Consider the following 17,021-nt stretch of genomic DNA (forward strand, 5'->3'; position numbering starts at 1 on the left):
CTATACATTGCCTGCAGTTCAGCATATCATCAACATTTCTATAGAAACTGTTGAAATTGTGTGATTCTGCTCACTTCACTTACGTGCTTGGCAGCAGTCCCTTCATGGGTATAGCTGTTGTTTTTCCTCTCTACTGAATGTTCCAGCTCTTGCAGTGTCAGTTCCTTCACCAGCCATCTGTCTTGCTGGCTCACTCACTATCTTAACAGCTCTCCTTCTCAGACTAGATATAAGTCCTAGTGAGTATGCCATCAGCTGTTAATTTTTTATTCAGAAGCTTTTAAAACAATTGTTGCTGCACACAAATATTCTGTATTTCAATTCTCTCTATCCCATCCTTGTCTCTTAATGGTTGCTTTCTTCTGCATCCTCCTTCTTACAGGTTCCTTTGCAAATTGTCTATCACTTAATTTCTTTTCCTGAAAGTTTTAGGGTAATTTTCTTCAATTTGATAACTTGTCCCTGAATTCTATCTGGGGATTGCATGTCTGAATGCAAGGAAGGCCTAATCCAGTTCTCTTTGATGTGGCACAGTAACTCTATAATCACTGAAAGAAGCATCTAAGCACTTTCGGATATTACAGGAGTCAAGTAATAGCTCCTGAGAAGTGTAAGATTGTTACCTTTTTTGTCAATAAGTTAGATAATAACTTCTTTGTGGTGGTATCAGTGTTACAGATAGGATAGATTGTCTTATAGCTCAGGGGCTGGCATACTGCTAAACAATCTAGAAATCTTTGTGATGAAAAGTTCTATTTGCTTGTAAGTCAGTCAGGCCTGGATGCAAAATTGCTTTATGAAGCCCTGAGAGTATAGTATTTCTTATTATAGTAGCAGTTTGGTTTATTTTTGTACACTATACTCACTTTATAATCTTCCAATAGCTAAGAATCAGTTAAATAGTGTTGAAAGCTTTATAAACAACTACTTGGGTTTAGTGCAATTTTCAGTTGTAGAAATGAACCACACAGATAATAACTTCACCAGAGACATACCAGCCTTTCTTCTTTTTAATTGTATTGATAATCCTTTCTCAGACCTTCTGTTCCTTTCCTGGACAAATTCAAATATTGTTTATTGCTAGTGCAAATTAGTCAGCAAAGCATCTGCAGCTGGTAGCTGTCCACAATGAAGAAGCCCCAGAAGATTAAAACTCCCAGTCGATTTGCAGGTTTGCATGTCATTGTTTGTAATCTTCTGGATTTCTTCCACACTTGGCATTTCTTAACGATAAAGAAAACAGAGTGTACTTACAGTCGTAACTAATAATTAGTAAGATGGATTTTATTACTCCATGTGTACTTATAAGTGTACTTATGATTTCCAGGATGAATTTATACCTGTCATTTAATGCCTCTCATGAGGGACTGCCCATCTGAGAAAGGCTTGCTTCCAAATTAAACATTGCCACTGAAACAGGTCTACTCACAGTCTGATGCTCTTATGCTGGTAGAAGTGTGTTCATAATACAGTCATCCCTTCTGGGCTAGAAAGTTAAAACTGTATTACTATATTAGTAACAGAATTTTTGCCAGTATAAGAAATCATTCCAGTGGTACAGTAAAGTTTTACTAAGTTACACAGTGTTTTTCTGCCAGTGCTCAGGCCTTTTCTCCTTTGTGCACAGAAAGTGAAAACAGTCAAACAAGACAGAAGCATAGAAGAGAGTGAGAATAAATTAATTTCTTTTCTGTCTTTGTCTCAGGCAAATCAACTCCCTAAATGCAGAATGTGACTTCAGTAGGAAGGTGATTGTCTCCAAAACCCTATTAAGTGAGGTACTCATGTGATCACGGCAAGTCTTATGATTAAATATAACCAGCAGAGGCAAAGAAATTTGAACTGTCCAGAAATCTTCAACAGAGAACTAATATACTTTTTCTCTCATTAAGTGAAGCTACAGATGTCTTAGGCTAAGAAGAGCAAGTATCCAGATTCAAGAAAGCTGAAGAAGAAACTGGTGAGCTACAACTTATCTTCCCTTTTTGTTACAAGGATATACTCTGTAGCTTGGGTTCAAACCAAGCATTTTCCCATGAACATTAAGGAATGTTGCTGTTGTTAGGTGAACACACCACCTATGATAATTTACTCTACTTGAAATAACATGTAAACTGGTTTCAGAAGAATAAAACTATTCACCAAAATGTCATTGGAAGGGTATGTTAAGAGCCAACAAAATCTAGTTACATGCTAGGCTAGAAAAAGCTAGCTACTACTTAGCGTGCTATTAACTAAAAGGAATCTCAATTAATTCCCTCTTTTTTAAAAAAAAAAAAATAATAAAAAAAAAAAAGTTAGGCCTCACAAGATTTCAAGATTTTATGCTTTTGCTTTAAATAATCTCAGTTACCAAAGAGAATTACTGCTAACACACCAGCTGGAATTTCCACCAATATAGTTAAAGAAGCGTGAAATAAATAAAAACTTAATTTTTATATTAGGCTAATAAAATCTTTCCATTGTGGCTTTAATTTTATCATAGCTTTTACATTGTATTATAATTAAATAGTTTTACATTTTATTAAAACTTTGTGAGCAAGTCACACCCAGTTGGCAAGAAATGCCCATTGCAACATCCTAAAGCAACAGGAACATCACTGTGTAGAGTTTACTATTCTTTTTCTTACTTTTTAAAACCGGGCATGGCATGCTATTCCATTTACCTATAATGTGTTCAGTAAGAAGCTAAATTAAGTGACTTTTCATACTCTGTAAAAACGGCTGCGTTGTGGCAGAGATATAAAGACTCTATAGATAAGTTCTGAATGGAGAAATCTGGATCTGGGCCTTGCAGTGTTGTCAGAAGTAGCTCTTCAGAGGCAGATTATGAAATTAGAGCTGTAATCTCTGCCTGACATAGAGTTAATATGCAGCCATTCCAGGACTGAAGCTGTTTACTGGTTCTTCCATCTGTCAGGATTTTCCTAGTTTCTATTGGAAGGAAATAGATTAATTTGAAACTGATGGAGGAAAACTTTCTTTGTGGCTGTGTTATGGAGCCCTTTTGAAGAAGTGTAAGTAGCTGCTGGGAGACCACCAGGTAAAGGAGTGAATAGGCATAATGGATGTATTTATTCACAATAACTAAATAAACTAAAAATCCTTCTTCTCCTCTTAGGTGTAACATTTGAAATGTGTTTGTTCAAGAAAAAATTGTGTGAGAAGTAATAGTTAAAAACATTAAGACATGAGGAGAATGAGAGACCCAAATGAGACCTCCATTGGGGTTTTTCTTCTTTCATTCTCTTTTAGGACTGGGCTTAGCTGACTAAAGTTTAATGTGTAAGATCTGCAAGGTTAATGTATAAGCTAGACTTGAAGGACCTTGCCATTGGGAAATAATGAAAGCAATTAATTTTATCAGCTGGCCGAGATGAACGTCACATATTTGCTGTAAGTTACTTGTGAAGACTGTCTTGGAAAGTCCAAAGAGTCAACATAAGAAAGAACACTTCTTTTGTGCTGACCTAGTGGTCTGGTATGGTAGGGTTCTGTACCTATACATTGATTCCTCTGTGTTTCATAGCCTTTTCTTGCAGGACTGTTGCCATTAGGTGTGTGCAGCAGCAGCCTGTGTGCTATGCATCAGACAAACTTTCAACAAATGTGTCAATGTTCAGTAAAGATTTAGCTGTGCCTGTAGTTTTTCACCCCATGTCCCTTGGCTACATTATGTTTTCTTTGGAAGAAATAAAGAGGAGGATATTGGGCTAAAGCTGAGGTTCTGAGAAATTATCAGGAAACTGTTTTTTAAAAAGTTTCAAATATCTACTTCTGTCATTCATTTTATTTAAAAGTTAATAGTTTAACAAGGAAGGTGAAATGGCAAGTTTGGGCCTTCTCACAGTGAATAAAATTCCTTTTATATCCAAGATATTCCCATTTGTTTACAGCAATATACATTGGAATTAGGTTTGTCAGGCTATGATAGCCAGCTTCTTGTGCTTCATTTCTACTGTACACTGTCCTTTCAAAGGAATGTTTATCATATAGCTGATACCCTGGCAGTAAATAGAGTAATTTACACAATTGCACCTTATCAGGAATAGATTTTTTTCAGTAATTTTTCCAGCTTTGCTGTGGGAGTAAGAAAAGTTTCCCCAGGATTAGAATCAATGAAGGACTGTTTTTAAACTATAGAGTCATCTTTACTTACTCTGTCTTGCCATGCTTGCAGAGTAACAACAACTTAAAGCTCTGTTGTGAAAATGTGGTATGTGCATCCTCTGGGACTAGCAAGGATCTGCATCTCCAGCATGTTCCAGCAGTGTCTGTATCCACCTGCCCAGGGATTCATATCGCCAGGGTCTCTTCCTCCTTCTCTTTCTCTCTCAAAGAGGCACTAAGGGATTCCAAGAGGGATTTTATCCTTCTTTTCTCTCACTCATGGCAACAAGAGAACACCAACTGCTCTCAATCCTCTGACTAGATCTACTAACACATACCAGTTCACAAAGAAATTATAAACTTAACAAGATTCTCATCTTTCTTCACTTTTTGCTGCCAGTTCCTTAGCTTGCATAAGAGACTCCTGTCCATGCTGTGTTTTCTAGACTCTCCCTGTTTTTCCTTTCTGCATGTAGGGTCATCAATAGAGTTCAGCTTCAAGCTCAATGAAGGACTCCTAGAGGAAAAGCTATAAATCTTTGATCTCTCATCTCTATGGCAGTGCTGATTTCACAGAAGTAACTGTGATGAAGGAGTCGGGAACTGAGTATTTTTTCTTCTAGTCTGTGATACTTGAAGTGTTTCAGGGCACGCTTATAATTCTGATGTATTTTCACTTATCATTTCGCACTGAGACAGAATCTCTCATTATTTTCAATGACAGTATTGCTTAGCAATACAGGAAGCGTGGAGTAGCCTGTACAGAAAGCTACAGCCCCTCAACAGATATCTGCTTACTTCCCTTAGATACTATCTCTTCCCAGAAAGGCTTAAATTCTGTTTTTTCTCCAGCCACTAATTCCTTAGAAAAGAAAGAAAACAAAGTTTCACAGCTTCTTGATAGTGAATTTTCCTGCTATCCTCTTTGCAATGCAATTACCTGAAAGAAATCTATGGAATTTTACCCCTTTTCCCAACATGGCTGTACCAATGTTTGGAGTAAGTGAAAGGAATAAAATGACCACTTAACTCTTCTTTTGGCAGAGAAAATGATGAAGTAAGACATCCTGCTTAAAAGTGAAAAGCTTCTATTTCAAGCACAATATAGAAGAGCTAAAAAATCACCAAAACCCTGTGTTAAAGCAAAACTGTTAATCACTCTTAACTCATTTAGAAATAGTCAAGAGGGAGAGATTATCTCTCTTCTGCTTGAGTCAGTTTTAAAATATATTAAAATTTGTGTACTTTTGAGTGGCAGATGTGGCTTGTCACTTTAAAGGGTATTTTTGCTATTGTTAACACTGAAATAGATTGTACTTGAGGAACAGTAGTTAATAGAAGTCTTAAGTACCTCAGAGAAAATACTTGTCTTGCATTTATTATCTCAGCTTTCAGATTTAAGCAGCTGTATATGGTTAAACTTTGAAATTATGTAACAGTAATAGAATGCTATTCAAGTTGATGCCTTTTAGAAGACAAGGGAGTGGGGGTGTGATTGTACAGTAAACCCACGTTAAACTCTTTCCTTTACTGTACTTCTTGAGACAGCAATCAGCTACCCAGAACAGAGCCCAGAACGTGCTCTCTGCAGTTTGCTCTGAAATCATACTGCACCTTGTAGGGTTTTTTCCATAAGACACTGATGTAAGTCTAAGCATTGATGTAATTCATATTTAAATCAGAATTTCTGATAGCCTATGTTGTTTAATTGTAACCTGTTCCCTGGTAACATATTTCTAGAGTAAACATCTTATTATCTGAAGAATATGCATTTTTAATTATCTCAAAACTGAACTGAATTGTTACATTTTTTTTTATTCTGTAGTTGAGCTGTGTCATAGGTCACACACTATTTTCCAAAGTGCAAGTTTCAACAGATGTTGTGTGAATGTTAACAAAGGCACCTTTAAAAATCATCTCCCATACTTTTAGGATGCCAGTTTAATGCTTTTTCTGCTTGGTATAAGTGATACTGAAGTTATAATGCACTTCCAAAGCAAAGATAGCAAACCGTGTCACTAGAGCAACTCTTTACTGCAAATGCAGCAAGAATAATCCTTTTATGCTGGCATAAAGCTAAGGGGACAGGCAAAGGATAAACTTCTTGTGAGTGGAATATTGGTTGTGTATGGGTTACTATTCTTTTATAATTTCTGAGACATCTTGGTTCCAAGTTTAAAGAAGACTGTATAACCATCTTAAATTGAACTTTAATGGAAATTCTGTTTGTTTCAGAAATTTTCAATAATTTGGATCTGTGTTTTTCATGTGGAATATATCAGATGTCTGTATTTGCAAGTTTTGTCAAGTTGCATTTTTTGAGGACAAGTAGCAAGAGATCTAAAAATACCCAAGTGTAATTTTTTGATAGCAGCCTCAGACACATCTCAAAAAAAAAGCAAAAAAAAAAAGAAATCTGAAAAATAACAGAACAAATTTTTTCATGCAGTTGTTGCAATCAGGAGCTAGTCCAGGTCCATCACCTCTGCTCTGTAAAATAGCAGGTGAGTGAAGAATGCAAACTATCAAGTATTAGGCCAGAGAGAATAATCATCGCTGACAGAGGAGCAGGCATTCTGCCCAGGCACTTATTCCCACTGAGAAGTCTGGGGTCAGCTTGCACAGAGTGAGCTTTCCGTTCTTTAAATATGCTTGTGAAACCTCAAACTTGCAGCACAAGATTCAAGTCTGAGAGTTTTCTCAGTCTCCCTCACATTCACTGACATTTTCTATAATCACTAATTTCTTGCTCCTGCTTTTACTCAAGAGGATGTTTGCTGGTCACTTCTTTAAGGTATGACAGCATTCAGCCTCCTTTTAGAGTAAAAGTTGAGTAGCTCTGACAGTAGAGCCCTCAAAGGGCAGTACGTGCATGACCAAGTCAGGACTCACCAAAATCTGGTGGCTTCCCAGTGGATAAGTGCAACTGTATGTGCAGGTCTTGCCCTCTCTCCCACAGTTTTCCTCTTCTTGCCCCCATCCCAAGCACTAGAAACAAAGCTGAGTAGAACTTACTCAAGGAGGAAAATCTTGTATTCATTGCAATTCTACATAAATACTGTCTCCAAACTGCCCATTTCTCAGAAACTACTTGTTCAAGACAAAGTAAAATGGAAGTGAATATTTCTGCAAATCTTGACAGCACTGTGCTGTCAGCTCCAATTATGGATTGTCCCTTTTTTACAACAATGTCACAATTCAACCATAGTCTAACATTTTCACAGATTTTGGAGTGACTTTGACCTATGAGACATAAAACTACATGATTACAGCAATAATGCCTGTAGTGCAGCTACAATTTTCTTCTGTTGTGGAGAACTTAAATGCTTAAACATTACAAATATTTAGAAGTTAGAAGCTATACCTTCAAAAATCACTGAAAATATTACCTGCTACTTGAAGCAAGTCACTAGGATTGCTCGTTTTTAGTTAGCAGGCCCTTTCTTCTAAAATTAAGCAGTCCATAATTGCTTATTGCAGTGTACATTTAAATGCCTTTTTTAAAGAGTAGACTTGGGAGTAACATATAACAATTTAAAGGCGTTTATGGATATAAGTAAAATCTAGTTATGTTTATATATAATGCCAAAAATTGCTAGAATTCAAGCAGAAAATTGGCACTATACAATACATAAAATGATTTTTTCTCTTTTTAGACCTGTAGAAAATACATAAGCCATCTCAGCCATACCTAGGGGACAATATTAAAAACACATTTTGGTAATACAGAGTACTTTGATTCTCCATACAATATAAAGGTATGTGTCCTGTCATTCTCTGTCATACAGACAGCAGTTAAAAAGTCTCTGCTTTTCTATAGAGCATGTTGATTATTAACTATAGCATTTTTGTGCAGATTGTGCTTATAAGGATTTTTTTTAGTTTTATAAAAAAACCCTGTGCTTACTGTGTTGCTGTGTAGTGTGATCATAACAGTGGCTGTAACATTAAAAATATATCCAGGTCAGGTTTTGGTGCAAGCCTTTTTGAAAAATAGACTTTCACTTAAGTGAAATAGAAACATTTCCATTACTTCAGCAGTCTCCTTTAGAAGTTAAAATAAACATTTCCACAAAGAAATTGCAACTTGAGATCTAATTTACTGTGCTGAATGCATAACTGGACACAGAAAGTTGCAGTGGGTACTACATCAGTAAAATATTGATTGTTTGTTGTCCAAGCTGACATACAAGTAATTAGCAGAAATATTCTATTTGCAATAGCCTTTAGCATAAACAATGTTGGGGAACACATGAGTCCTTTTTAATAAATTTTGGGAAGCCCAGATCATTGGCTCTATTAAAAGCATGCTGCACTGGCTTCATTAGGACAAAGCAGCTTTGTCTTTGTCCTAACTGACCAGGTAGAAATATGAATGTGGCAGCAAGCACAGAGTCTTGGTTTATGAATTATGGCAATGTAGGGGTGTGGTCAGAGCATGCTGCTTAGCTTTTCTCATATTTTAGTGGCTTCTTGAGGGCTATTGAAGGCAGCAGCAATGGCAAACATAGAGCTGAAATGTCTACAATGTCCTTCTATTATAAAGCTTCTTATTCCTACCCAAAAATGAGAACCTATTTTAAGGTTAAACAGTGTTCTTTTAAATTAGAAGCAAACTGCTACAGTGAGATATTCAGACTGAGTTAGGCAGAATATACTATGGTTACCATCACTAAACAGAGCTGGATCTGTTAACATCAAAATGGTTGACTTGTCACTCTATAGTAATTGTTCCCTGTGGAAAAAATTCAATAGCATCGCTTAAATCACACATAGCTGATCACATGCTCTGAGCCTTTGATGGTTAGACTAAAAGGCAGAGGCAGGGAGGAGCTGTGTCAGGAAATCTAATTCTGCTGGTGTGAGGGGAAGCTTGCCTTGCACACAGACATGTGCACAAATTGATTTTTAATTTTACAGTAAAGCATTATTGTAATTATTAACTCAATTGATCCCTAAAAGGCTACTGTTAAAAGCCAGATGTTATGCCCCTGCATGTCCAAGGTGCCTATTGGAAGGAGAGCTTTTGGATATGAGATGACTGTGAGACTACATTCAATCTATTCAACTTCTATTTATTACAGTAAAGCATAAAATCTGGTAATCTGCAGCCCCTATAAGACAAATTGAATGCATGCTAACTTAGAGATGAATTACAACCTGAACCTTAATCATTAGTACAAAAAAATAATAAAAAAGAAAGCCAAGTAATGAAAATGAGAAGTACTCTTTCTGTCCAGACTGGAGAATCTTTAATATTATGGGAATTTATGTGACCCATACTTCTGCTTTTAAACACTTACCTTACTGCTCCCTGCAATTGTTTTTCTGGCTCTTTTCTTCTGACAGTGATACAGTAACACGTGGAGCAAAACATTCCTAATACACAAATTCTAGATACAGGGCAGAAGTAAGTTAAGGCAAAGTGCTAAGAGCATGCTAATTAGACTGCATTTAATTTTCTAAATGAAGCTATTTTTTTAATCTTAGTTTGGTTCTTCAGTTTCTTTTGAAAATCAGCACAGAAACTGTACAAGTTCCCGGTCTGACTCCATGCAGTCTCCTGGGTTAAACTTTTCTCACCACCTACACCTGAGAAAAGTGCTGAGCTTCTATTTTGCCAGGCTTCCCTTTCCCCTGCCAGTCTCAGTAAATTAAACTGTCTTACCAACAACACAAAAAGGGTGCAGCTGCATCCTACTCAGTTTAGGGTGAAACAGTCTTTTGAAAGCTCAGGAATACTCGCTGATCCTGTAACAGAAGGTACTACACATACAGGCAGTGAAGAACACTTGCTGCTTGATTATGCATGGTTAATATGCTTGCTCAATTCCCTATTCATCACGCAGCACTAAGAGGGAGCCTGAAGCATCAGGCATAACAGCACAATGCTTGGCTGTAAATGACTTCATGTAGAATGCAACTTGCCATTTGGCCTTAAATACAGTGGAATTTTTTTCCTCTCTTCTTCTGACACCTTGTTACAGAAACATTGTGGCTGCTACTCTGTCTGACCTTCTGCTGCTTGTCCTAGCTCTTCAGTGGGGCTGATAATCCCCACGGAAAGAAGGAAGAAATTATTCCAGTGCAAAATGTATACAAGCATTCCACTTAAGGAGGGTACTCAAGGAAACCATCTTGCAGTCTTGACTATAGCACTATCTTACCTGTATAACACATCTTTTCCCCTGCTGAATCATGAGAATAGGAATGCGATTCCATGAGGATATTAATATACGTAGGGGTATTTCCCCCCTACATCTAAGTACAGATATTTGCAGTTAACCAGCCATCCCGCTCTTCCCCTCCCCACTCCCCGGAAACTAAAATACCGAAACTACTCAAAAAACATCTGGACCGCACCGCTTTGTTCCCCGCGGTCCGCCTCGCGGAGCTTGCTCCCTGCACACAACTCACGCCTCAGGCAGCCTCCGGCTCTTGGCTCGGCAAGAGCCCCCCGAGCCGGCGGCTCCGAGCGGAGGGCGGGTGAGGATGCAATGCGGATGGGCGGGGAGGGAAAGGCTTTACCTGTCGCCTTCCCCCTCGGAGCCAGGGGCGCCTGGAGCTGCTGCATCCACGCCGGAGTGCGGCGGGCGGGCGGGCGCTCAGAACGCCTGGCGGAGGCGGCTGAGCGCCGGGGCCATGGCCGCGCCAGGGAGCGGTGCGAAGGGAACGCCGCCGGAGCCTCCGTAAGCCGCGGGGAGACTCAGCACCTGGGCGCTGAACAGCTCCACGGAGCGCCACGGGCGGGGCCGGCGCCGCGCTCCCGCCCCTGGGCGCGGGGGGTGCTGCGCTCCGCCCGCCTCCCGCCGCGCTGCGGCCGCCCCGCCCCGCTGCGCTCCGCGGGGCCCCGGCCCGGGCGGCGCCCGAGCGGAACGGGCGGCCGTGACCACACTTCCCAGCCGCCCCGCGGAGAGGAGGCGGCTTCGCTCCGGGGACAGCCGGGAGGTGTAGTCCCGGCGCTTGCGGAGCGCGGAGAGCACCAGCTCCCTTGGGCGGTGCCGGGGGCCGTGCGAGGGCTGATCCCGGCGGCCGCATCGCCTCTGCCCGGGCGGGAGCCCCTTGGGAGAGCGGCCGCAGCCACCGCCCGGCGGCCCGTGGGGCGCGGCTGCCCCGCACCGGGGTGTTGGCGCTGCGGCGCTGCGCTTTGTGTGGGGACTTTCCAAAATGTTTGATTCTATTATTTTCTGGGTTGTTTTTGTTTTTGTTTTTTTGGGGGGGCAGAAAAAACTAATTTTTAATACAGTAAAGCACAAAATCTTCTACTCTGAAGCCTATACAAGACAAATTGAATGTATGCTAACTTGGAAATTAATTACATATCTGAACCTGAAGCATTAGTAAAAAAAAAAAAAGAAAGAAAAAGAAAAAGCATAACAAGAGCCAAGTCGCTGAATCTAAGAAGTACTACATTTCTATTCAGACTGGAGAACCTCTAATAACATCAGAACTGATGCAAGTCACATCAACCTGATTTTGAACGCTTGCCTTCCTGCTCCCAGCAATTGTCTTTCTGGCTCTTCTGGTTTAATATGGAGAGCATTTCCATAACGTTTGACTGTCCTTTTTGGGGGGCTGTTTTTTTGGGAGGAAAAAAAGTGGTAGTATAGTTCTTAGGGTATTTGAGAGAATCCTGAAAGCTGTGCTGCCTCCCTTCCTCCTACTAAGATTCAGAAGACACAAGATACTGGTTGTATGTTGTATAATACGTGTTTAGCTGTTTAGAGCAGCTAAACAAAGTCAGGACTCTGCCTCATCAAAAGCAAAATACCACAGAAAATGTAGCAAAAAAAGCCTGTAATCCAATTGTAAATGGCTTTTAGAAAGGCATCTCTGTTATCTGTGTTTATACAGGACTTTTAATGTAGTTATGAAGCATTTTCTGAAGTAGGATGTGTTATTAGTTAACTTAAAAATGAAATGGTACAGTATTCCCAAGCATTTTCTCTTTACTTGCTCATCAAAAGTCATCATTTAATGTAGTTTTAAATTAGAAGTTCATTTACTCCTTTGCTAATGAGTACAATAATAATGAGAAAAATTAAGTGTTATTAAAAAAAAAAATAAATAGTAAACAAGTAAATTTAGAAGTCTGGGCTCCCATCTCACTCTGAATTATGTGGCCTTGAAAGATGCTGAAGGCTTTTGTGAAGGATCCAGTATGGTCAAACTGCATGAAGGTCTCTGCTTTTGATGCTTTGAAATCCTGTTTTCCAAGCATTGCCCTCATCTAGGAGAAGGTTTTTGCAACTGTACTGCCAGCTTTCAAAAAGTATGACAGAAATCTGGGACAGCCAAATAAACTGAGCAGTATGTTTTATTTATACTGTGTTAGCAAAACCTCCCTTTGGGTTGTCTTCGTCACTATGTGGTTTATTCTAATACAGTGATTCAGGAGTTAGGTTTACTGCTTCTTTTTATTCAATGGGTAGATATTATAATGATTACTTGCCCACTTTTGGATGCTTTTTTGGATAGTTCTTAAAGGTAATAGGTTTCCCAGGGAACAACAGGATCACACAGTCACACCCTAGTGAGCAAGATCTCTTCTGCAGCCATCCTGAAAGGCTGAGAAGTTGATACTGATGTTACATTTTGCATAGTGGTACATGGATTTAAAGTACTGCCAGATTTCTTGTAATGGATGCCTGATATGATATGACATGCTATGCCACCAGCATGCTAACTTGATCACAGCATAAGTCTTTGGAATATATACAGCTGTCTGATAATTATTCTCATCTTTGCTACATGCTGACTGCTAAATTGCTTCCTGAAGTACCTTCCCCAGTGTTTCCACAAGACTCACTCAGATCAGAATTACGTATTCTGTTCCCTACCTTGCTGAACTTTTCAGCATTAGAAAGTTGTAGCAAAGTATAGTAGATAAGTATAAAACAGCTTTTACTTTATTCCAACTTTTGTTTGACCAAAACACATTTGTAGATGTGGAAAGCATTTATGAAGATATGGCAAACGCTTCACTTTGAATAATGATTCTTGAGATTATTCAAGATATGGGTTTGATACAATAAAGAACAAATTACGGAAAAAAGTTTCTTCCATTCAGCATCTCCTTCACATTCATGTAACAGTAGAATGTACTTCCTCAAGGCTGGGGCTTTAGTGTGCAATTGGGACTCCCTTTCCAGAAGGCTGCCTGAGACCAGCAGGAAACCTGCCCTGCCTTGCCAGAGCCTGGCTGAAGCAAACACGAGGCCTGAGGAAAACCTTCAGGAGTATAGGCAGCTATAGGGCACTCACTCCCAAATTACAAGACCACAAATAAGCAAACCTTTTAGTGCTAATGTGGAGGAGAGCCACCACTACTCCCTGTTCCTTGCTCTTCTTCTCCTCACCCCATTAATCTTAATGAAGCCAAGTTTGTTCTTTTGTTAGCTGAAAGGGTCCTGCTAAACTACAAACCATATTCTTTGCAAAGAAGAAAATAGAAATATAGACAAATTAAAAATACTTTTGAAATAATTGTGAATAATCTAAATATATTAGTTCAAACCATAACACTGTTCAAATTATCTTTAATTAAAGGATTTAGTGACTGAAACAATTTAATACAAATTACTTTAATATATATTAACTTAATCAAATGCTCACGTCATTCCTACTTTCTTCTTTCATGTCCCCAGTTCTGAACTGTAACTTTCTGGGCACCAAAATAGAAGAACAAACATTACTTTGCTTCCAAGCTCTCATAGAAATTCCTGAGAACTACCTTCAAATCTGGTATAAGGTCTGGCTAGGTTAAGGTTTTTACACTTAGACTTGATTTCAGATGGAAGTAAAATTTGAATCTCTTTATCGAATCAAATATGAAAAGTTCTTTGAGATCTTACATGAGGAGCCATATCAGGCATTCAAGTACAGCTGAATCACTGGATTCATGGATCCTGATTTCTGCTAACAGCAGCTGTAGTGTGCTGTTGTCAGCAGCAACCAATCTGCTTACCCTGGAGACAGTGCCTCCTATTTTCCTGCACACATAAAATAGATATGGGGAAACCCAGATAGAAGATTAAATTTCTTCCTGATTTCAATGAAATTCCTGCATTTATCTCAGTAGGTCATCTGTCTTATGAAGGAAAGCAAGAAAAAATTATTGTTATTTTCAACAGATACCACAATGTGTTTCTTCTTTTTAGGTTTTGTACATCCAAATTCTTATTGATGGGCTTAGTAAACATTTAATTAGACATACTGAAGGATCACTGATCATTCTGTCTAAGGACTGCCCAATTATGCTTTCAAAGGTTTGTTCTTATTAAATGAAAGAACAGCAGATGTGATGATTCACCCTCACTACCTCCATTTTCTCATCCTCAGTAAATTATACCCATACAGGGTCAATATTTTCTTTGCCTTGCAAAGAAATAAACTGACAGAATAAAGTAAGAATAATTTCTCTTAAATTGTTAACAGAATAGAAAAGCTGAGATTGTGCCAAATGGTATAGCTAAAATAAATGGCACAGCCATATACAGTAATAGTTAACATAAAATTTAAAGGATATAGAAAAGAAGAAATTCAAGGTATTTTGCTCAAAAGTACAACTGTTAAAAAAAAATCATAGATACAGCCTTGAATCAGGCCTTAAGTAGTGACTGTCTAAATAGGGCTTTGAAATTGTTTTTAGACCTTTCAATTCACATGGAGAGTATTTCAAACTGGTTTGATGTGTCTTGCATAAGTCTTTCATGATTCTGCCACTGGAGGTTCAGTTTCATCAGTAAGAGACACCAAGGCACAGTATTCTATGTATGGAGTTGTAATGGTTTGTTTATCACTGTTTAAGTGTAGATGTCAAATGCACAGACAGAATAGACTGAACTGAGAAAGCAGTTTATAGCATCAGTTAACAAACCAGGAGGGAAAAAAAGTGTGAAATAGTTGTAAATGTGCAAGACTTCATAATTATGACAGGGAACTGTCAGACAATAATGCTAAAAGACTTTAACTAGACAGTCCAATCTTTTGCCATAGTTCTGTGAGATCTGGAAAATCCAAGAAGGTGGTCAAGTGACTTCACAGAAGGTGACAACAGCTGTCATGTTTGCAGAAATGAAATGGAGCACAATGCAGTATCTCTAACTGAGCTGAATTGTTGGAAAGCAAGTCAGGTAAAGGAATAAAAGTAGAGAATGAAAAAAGCAGAGTAAGCAAGGTAGAGTGAACAGTAAGGCAATAGGGTAGGTATTGGAATTGTTGCCAGCAAATTTTGGTCTGTTACTGCTATGAAGAGACCTTTTTAATTATGGTATGATTTAATTGCATACTTCTATTTATTAGTAGCCACAGTGGGAAATTAATTTTTCCAGTCTAACTTTGTGCTGTGGCTTCTGGCACCCTCACTGTGAAGTCTACATGAGCAGCCAGAAACTTGAAGCAGGAATATTTTTTCTACTGGGAAAAATTCTATGTCTTGCTCATCATAAGGCAGCTGTGCTTTGTGTAAAAAAAGAGAATGGATTATATTGACTGTTCTGCTGTCACCGAGGAAGGATAAGGGGTCTCATAATGACTAAACTGTATCTGAAGGTAGTAGAAGGTAAAAGTTGATCCAGAGAGTAAAGTTATGTAGGTTTTTCATTACTTGTGTTGTATTGACAATGAAAAATATTTTACTGACATGGTCCCCCAAAAGCACCACTTTTAGTTTAACTTCTTTAGCCGAGTAGCATTTCCAGTGTCAGTTTCCAAAAGTCAGGCAAACATATAATGTCCCTATAACTGAGTTTAGTAAAACAAGTGTGCTAATTAAACACTGAATCCTTAAAAAGAAAATTATTTCGTTCATCTTCTTAAATACAATCAGAATAATGCCCATAAACCCCAGCTTTCAAAATTACTTGGATTTGCTTGACAAGAGAGTAGCAATTACTTCTAAGTCAGCTTACCTTCAAGGCCTGAAGGCCTGCAGTGTATAAAATCACTATTGCAGCCTTACAAAATCACCTTTTGGACCACACAACCAGAAGACAAGTTACCATAGATTAAGACATGAAGACATCCCGTAGTTGACAGTGAGTATTCTCTTTTGCTTTTTATGTACATGAACTAGCTTGAGGCTGCCTATAACTTATGGATGAAATTTTTTACAGGTATAGGTGAGAATTATCTTCCTCTAACAGGGAAAAAAAGTGCAATAGTTTTAATCTGAGATCATTTTTAACCATGACAGGTTATTTCTATTTCCGTGTAGGGAGAAAAAAAGCACCACAACCCCTCCCAGTTACTGGGTACAACCCAACAAAACTTTCTTCAGACCACCACCAAAACCTTCATTTTAATCAGTGTTGTGCTTGTAGATACAAGCTTTTTATTGCAAAGCAGTATGCTATTGAATGTTTCATTAATATAAATTGTAGTCAAATCAACTGCATAGAGCAGATTGCATTTAGAAAATGTTGAGAGTTAAAAACAGCATAATTAAAGCAACTTTCTTGTACTTTTTTTCAATCAATATTTCTCTCAGCTCTCAGAGTTTAAATTCAGGATAGCAGTATTACACTTAACTTAGTTAGCTATCATCAGATATCTGGTGCCAAAAAAATTTATTGAGTTCAAAATAATAAGAGGTTTTATTACCTCTTATAAGGTAACGAGAGTGAATGATTTATCTAGTATCTGGATATCCTCAGGGAACAAGATGTTCTGAAGTTTGTAGGTAGGTTGTTTTTACCTCATCAGGATTGAAAAGCAGACTGAATTTTTTTCTTCTCTCTCTTGACCTGTATTTTTCTTTTTTGTTCATTAGAAGTCTAAGAAAGAAATCTCATTTTAAATCCCATCTGACAAATATCTTGAGATCTAGAAAGATTCTAGTGGAAGAAAAAATGTAAAAGTGAAGGATTAAAATGAGTCACTCAGAAAAACACATAATCTTGGATTGAAGG

General features: G+C 38.4%; 1 protein-coding gene across 2 annotated transcripts in view; it reads right to left on the reverse strand.

Moving 5' to 3' along the window:
• SMPD3 (sphingomyelin phosphodiesterase 3) overlaps positions 1–10,844 on the reverse strand; it is a 97,583-nt gene extending 86,739 nt beyond the window's left edge. For both annotated transcript variants that reach the window (XM_005526338.3, XM_088062327.1), the window contains exon 1: positions 10,639–10,844. The gene's annotated coding sequence lies outside the window, so the exon portion shown is untranslated. The remainder of the gene's footprint in view (positions 1–10,638) is intronic.
• Between the last annotated feature and the right edge of the window lie 6,177 nt (positions 10,845–17,021).

The sequence above is a fragment of the Pseudopodoces humilis genome, chromosome 14 (genome assembly GCF_049639895.1).
Source record: "Pseudopodoces humilis isolate 2021_Gansu_Grassland_sample_001 chromosome 14, ASM4963989v1, whole genome shotgun sequence".
Taxonomy (NCBI): Eukaryota; Metazoa; Chordata; class Aves; order Passeriformes; family Paridae; genus Pseudopodoces; species Pseudopodoces humilis.